Source organism: Gavia stellata, chromosome 5 (genome assembly GCF_030936135.1).
Source record: "Gavia stellata isolate bGavSte3 chromosome 5, bGavSte3.hap2, whole genome shotgun sequence".
NCBI lineage: Eukaryota > Metazoa > Chordata > Aves > Gaviiformes > Gaviidae > Gavia > Gavia stellata.
In genome coordinates this window covers 45,114,321-45,120,995 of record NC_082598.1, presented here as the reverse complement: position 1 = coordinate 45,120,995, position 6,675 = coordinate 45,114,321, and positions in this window count along the sequence as shown.

The window sequence follows — 6,675 nt, the reverse complement described above, 5'->3', positions numbered from 1 at the left end:
CATCGCTAAATTCGCTAGACAAGAATAACTGACTATACCGTTGACTTGCAAAGGAATAGAAAACAGAACCTGGAAATAGCTAAATACAACCTACAATACCCCTGCTTATTTCTAGTTTTCATTTGTGTGGCACTAATACACACCCTGGCATGAGTGCCCAGCATGATTCAAAAGGTCTCCACTCAGAAAAAAAAATCCCTTCTTTAGAGAACATTTGTTAAAAATAATACTCAGGTTGGTTTTGGTTTGCATTTTGTTTTGTTGGGTTTTTAAAAAATTTTTTTGGGTACTGTTATTTATTATACGATTCTCAAAATAAATTGTACAATACAAAATGTTTTACCCCCTAAGGAAAAATGACAGCAACTGAGACTCATTAGCATTAGTTCCCAAACAACTAATAAAGGAACAATTCTTCAAATCAGCTTACATCCAGTGAAATGGAAGCAGTCATTATCTTCCACAGCAAGTCCAACTTTTAGCACAGCATGGATATTTTATATATAAAAATCTGTAGGATAATGAAAGAGCACAATAGCACAAATGAAAAGCTAGGCTTCCTGAACACCAGTAATTCAGGCTAGGATATTCATGTCTTTTCGCATGTAGAGGCAAAAAATCTCTGGTGAGAAGACAGAACTCCAGAAGAAGAATAGTTTAGGTTGGAATGGATCTCACAAGACCCTCTGGTCCACCTCTCCACTTCAAGTGAGACTAACTTGGTCATTAGATCACACAGGCCCTCATCCAAAGTCAGCTTCTGAATCCCTCCAAGACCGTAGATTCCACCATCTCCTGGAGCAACCTGTGGCAGCATGAGCTTCCCCCTCTCCCATCAGCACTTGTCAGAATTTTCCTTTAAGTAACTTGTTTGCCCTTTTGCTGTTCACCTCCAGGGTAAGTTCAGCCCTTTCTCACCGCTGACTCTTGTCCAAACTGGAGTTACAAGCCAGCAAAAGGATGTTGCTTATGTACAAACTTAAGAGGAACATTGTGAAGTATGTGATTACAATTTTCATTTTCCCATGTTACCGTAGTGTGGTGGGTTGACCCTGGCTGGATGCCAGGTGCCCACCAAAGCCCTCCTCCAATGGACAGTGGAGAGAAAATAACTCAAAAGGCTCATGGGTTGAAGTAAGGACAGGGAGATCACTGAGCAATTAACATCACATCACGGGCAAAACAGACTCAACATGGGGAAAACTAATTTAATTTATTGCCAATCAAATCAGAGCAGGGTAGCAAGAAATAAAACCAAATCTTAAAACAACTTCCCCCCACCCCTCCCTTCTTCCCAGGTTCAACTTGGGAATTTTCTCTACCTCCTCCCCCTGAGCAGCACAGGGGGACGGGGAATGGGGGTTGCGGTCAGTTCATCACATGTTGTCTCTGCCGATCCTTCCTCCTCACACTCTTCCCCTGCTCCAGTGTGGGGTCCTTCCCACAGGAGACAGTTCTCCATAAACTTCTCCAATGTGGGTCCTTCCCACGGGCTGCAGTTCTCCACGAACTGCTCCAGCATGGGTCCCTTCCAGGGGGTGCAGTCCTTCAGGAACAGACTGCTCCAGCGTGGGTCCCCCACGGGGTCACAAGTCCTACCAGCAAACCTGCTCCAGCGTGGGATCCTCTCTCCACAGGTCCTGCCAGGGCCTGCTCCAGCACGGGCTTCCCACGGGGTCACAGTCTCCTTCGGGCCTCCACCTGCTCTGGTGTGGGGTCCTCCAGGGGCTGCAGGTGGATATCTGCTCCAATGTGGCCCTCCCTGGACTGCAGGGGACAGCCTGCCTCACCATGGTCTTCACCAGGGGCTGCAGGGGAATCTCTGCTCCGGTGCCTGGAGCACCTCCTCCCCCTCCTTCTCCACTGACCTCGGTGTCTGCAGAGCTGTTTCTCTCACATATTTTCACTCCTCTCTTCTCCGGCTGTAGTTGCTGTTGTGCAGCAACTTTTCCCCCCTTCTTAACTATGTTATCCCAGAGGTGCTACCACCATCACTGACGGGCTCGGCCTTGGCCAGCGGTGGGTCCGTCTTGGCCAATCTGGCTGGCATTGGCTCTATCGGACACGGGGGAAGCTTCTCACAGAAGCCACCCCTGTAGCCCCCCAGCTACCAAAACCTTGCCACACAAACACAATACACATAGTTACAGTCATTTATACAGTCCAATTGTTTACTGCATCCATACTTCTATTTATAAACCTCAGCCTTTTGAGAAATTACAGCCAATCCTTCCCCTAGGCCTCTACTCTTCCTCAAGTCTCTCCCTTCTCTGTCTTTTCACTCATCCCATGCCTTAAGCTTTCTGAGGAAAGCAGTCCATGAAGAAACATTAAATCCCATGGGGGAATAACCGAAAATGTTACAGATGTGACAGGACTCTATTGCAGCTCTCCAGGCTGAATCTGAAAATAGACATCATACTAGTCATAAATCAAGAAATATTGGCCTACTAGAACATATTAGTTTACTCAAGACTTTCAACTGACCCTTCACAGCCCAGAGCCTAGTGATCCCTGCGACTTTTGGCACAGACTGAGGGCTGGGTGGAGTCACCTCTGAAAATTCTGTCCTGCACTCAAAACTTTTCTGACCTTGACATTGCTTTACTCACCTTTGAGAGAAACAGATAACACCAAAATATGAAATGCTCTCTTCTTGTGAGGCTTTTACAGACTTCCCAACTATATCTCATTGAATGAAAGCAAACTTGTGAAGTTCTAACCTCCCAACAATTGAGTAAATCCTAACAATTCAGTAAAAAAAGCAGGAGAAAGCTAATAAACATGTATTCCTACACCAAATACATTTACTTGGAAAAAACAGTCAGTATTCAGACATAAGAAATTAATTAGGTTGGTTAACTGAAGGAACATAAATGAATTCACAAGTAAGTTACTCCACAGGGAAGATAAGGCATGATGGCATTTTTCCTCCAGTCCAATTCATCTTGGACCACTGAACAGTGTAATTTTAAATTTCTTGTATTCAAAACAGTGTAACTACCCAACAGAACTGCAAAATGATATCTGTACATATAGAAGGTCAAATTAGGAAGTAAAGTTTTTTGGGTTTTTTGGTTTTGGGTTGTTTTTTTAAACACAGGGACTATTGTAAAGTGCATTCAGTAAGGGTTGTAGAAGCTGGGATCCACCTCTTCTTCCCTTACAGCCGAGTATTTAATTGCACAAATCTGCTTCACAAATTTAGCAGGGGGTGGGGTGGGGAGTGGGGGTTTGTTGTTTTTTTTTTTTCTTTGGGTGTTTTTTTTTTGGGAGGAGGGGAAGAGGGGAGAGTTGGATGGCTTTGTTTGTTTTTAAACACAACATATCAGATATATTCCAATGATTTAACTCAGTAAAACATTGGCTTCAACACCTTTTCTGGCATCAGTGTACTTAATCCAGCAACCTGCCAACTGCCAAGGCATAGATCATAGTGCAATTCCCAGCAAATAGACATTTGCTGGTATTTTCAACTGGCATCAGGACTGAACGCTATTGATAGCCAGAAAGAACAGAGATTTTTAAGCCCTTCTGTCTTTGTGTGCCTGTATTAGAAACATTAACAACAGTAACACCTAAGTAGTATCTACGAAAAATAAAGTTTATTGCAGTATGCGCTGAACATTAAAATTACATCTACGTTAGCAAGTAGCATGGACCAGCTGGAGATGACCCATAGAGAAAGTGCTGGTGCTGAGAACCTGATGTCTGCACAATTCACATTTCATGGCTTCTATTTTCCGGCTGGCTGGCTTTTTTAATTTGGAGTATCGCTAGAGAGGGTCCATTACACACCAAATTATTTCAGATTAAAAAGCTCAGCCTGCTCCTAAGTAGCACTGATCAAGAATTGAGCTGGTGTACATTACTATTCAATTTCCAGCAGCAAAGGAAGATGTCTTAAGTGCTTCACTTGCCAAGCATCTGTCCCTGTTGTGTCTATGACTGAACTGCTGTCCCAGAGAGAGTCCCAGAGACAGAGTGCAGTTCAGCAGATGAGTTACTGTAATCCTATTATAGCATATTGCTCAAACACTTTAATATAGTAACATGTTTAATGTAACACAGTAATGTAGTAACACAGATTTCTATAAAACAGCTTGACATAATAATAGCTGAGGCCAAACAAAACTAGACATTCTTGCCGGTAAAACTGTCAGGCCAGTTTTCCCAAGCTTTACAGCTGAGGCTTTAAAGGCCTGTGGACAAAGAGAGGGACATTTTTCAAAAAGTTAAAGGTACAAAAGAAGTATTTCCACCACATTAATTTTCCTATCAAGCATTCCCAGTTTTACTTTCCTTCCCTGAACAGCTGAACTTGCAAACACACCTCAGGTTCTAATCTCCCCAAATTACCGCAAGTTTATACTGTTTCCTCAGTAGTGAGCATCCAGCACACTGAAGCAGGGTCTGACAGTATCTGTGCAACACTATTGACTACAAACAGCTGTATGAGGAAACTTAATAATCGACAATTGCATTCAAGATTTTTTTCTAAAAAAGGAGTTACAGTAGCTCTATTTTGAAGTTAAGATGGTGCCACCCTAGTGATCTATTGCAATGCTTATTCTTCAGTGTAAGTGACGTTGTGTGTGGGCAAGGAGATCAATCCTCCAAATATTTCAAACTCAGTAATCACACCTAGCTCTCAAATAATTTCATAATGAAGAACTGAAGTTGATTCCAAGCAAAGTTCTGCAAGTGTGACCTGTACTCACTAAATGCAGAACACCTGCAAAGTTTGTTTCAACATAAAAAACAAGCAAGTGCACACAAAACCAGTATTGCAGTTAACTACCAAGCATTACTAAAATAGCTTAGACCTTAATAAATTTATGTCAAACTACATTCTGTAACCTAATTTTATATTGGGGTTTGTTACACAGAACATGTTGTTATGGGAAAAGAGGATACACCCTAGTATAACTGAAATCTTAACAGACTAATCGAAGAATTATTACTCCAGATCCAATTATTGCAGAAAAAGTAAACATTACTATACATTAAAAAGTCGCAATAGTAGTAGTAGTTAAAATTGTTGTACATACACTTCCCATTACCTCACTCCTTTTCCTGGTGTTATGCTCACCCTTCAACTGCCCCTTTGGATCTCGAGGCTGATGGCATCCATTTGTGCCAGGGACATATAGCAAGTCATCAGCATGCCAAGTCCAAGTGTGACGTTGACAGCTTCTTTCTCCTTAATCTATAATCGACTTGGGATCACTTTCATGTTTGGTAACACACTTGTAACATCTTACTCTTTCTTCATCTCTGCATTTTACACGTTAGATACTTTTTCTCTCTGTTACACTCAAAACAGGTTTTGTCTAGAGCCAGGATCGCACTTCTTCAGCTGACCACTGGGGAGTAGTTTGCAACCCAGGCTTCCAGTGCCAGCCCTGCCCCCATGCCTTGACATCCCAGGTACTCCTCTACCCTGCATCCTGTGCTGCCACTTGACGCTTCTGTTATCATGTCAGGTCTCTATTCCTCTACACCATCTTATTCCATTAAAGCCATAAATACCCTATTCTACACAGAATAACTACTTGCCACTGCCATCTATATAAAAAAACCTATGTGTTATAGCTAAACCAATTAAAAAGAAGGCTCCAGGAGAGTCAAGGGAAGCTCAGACAAAGCAAACCTCCTAAGCCTCAGTCATGAGCTGTAGTGAGTTTACTCATGCCTGTGACCTATCACTAGCAATGCTAATAGCTGGGCTACAGCTTAGCCAGAAATTCACCCCCTTCTTTCCCCCAAAACATAAGCATATGCAACAGACTAGAATTGGACATTCTTGGCACTACCAAAAAAAAATCTGCAAAAACTGAGTTAAATATTAATGTCTGGAATACTATTGTTCAAAACAGTTTGTTGCCACTATACAGTACCTGTTTGCCACAAAATTTGAGATCTATGCAACCTTCTTAGTTGCACACCTAGGTAATAGTAGTTTTAGATACACTAGAGAATAGAATTATTACTCATGTATATTACAGGAAACTTCAGAAGTATGAAATTAAATTCTAATTCACAGTAGCAGCATCTTGACAAGACAGTCCCTCCCTCTGTGCATTAAATTTTTGCTTCATTCTTAAGTTATTTCGAATTAAAGTCTAAGCAACACCTGCAGAACTTAATTACCCTTTAAATACATATCCAAAGTAATGAGGCCAATATGAGCTTGAGAATAGAAAAATATACTGCACACTTCTATCAATTCTGTTCAATGGTTCAGAGTGATTGTATTGTTGATTAATGAGTCAAAAATCATTACAACTAGTAATGTTTCAGTGGAAAAATCATCTTTAAGATGTCTCTGTCCCATTACTTTTTGTTTTTCCTCTTCTTAAAATCATCATGCAGTGTAAGGATTTCCATTCTAGTTAGTCAGAGCCACTTCCATGGAGACTAAGGAAGTGCAATTATAGGACTGACCCTTTGGACAGGTGGAGGTTGTTCCAGGCTGTCTTGGTTGACAATTCCACCCACCTCCTAGAAACAAGCTGAGAGAGTTGATAAACCTCTTAATTTCATAAGACAGTTTTGACTCCAAAGACAATCAAACAGCAGACTAGTATTACCTGCATTTTGGATACAAGTTTAAACAAGGGAGTTCTGAAATGGCATACTTTCTCTCCCTGACAGGTCTGATGACTTCTTCCT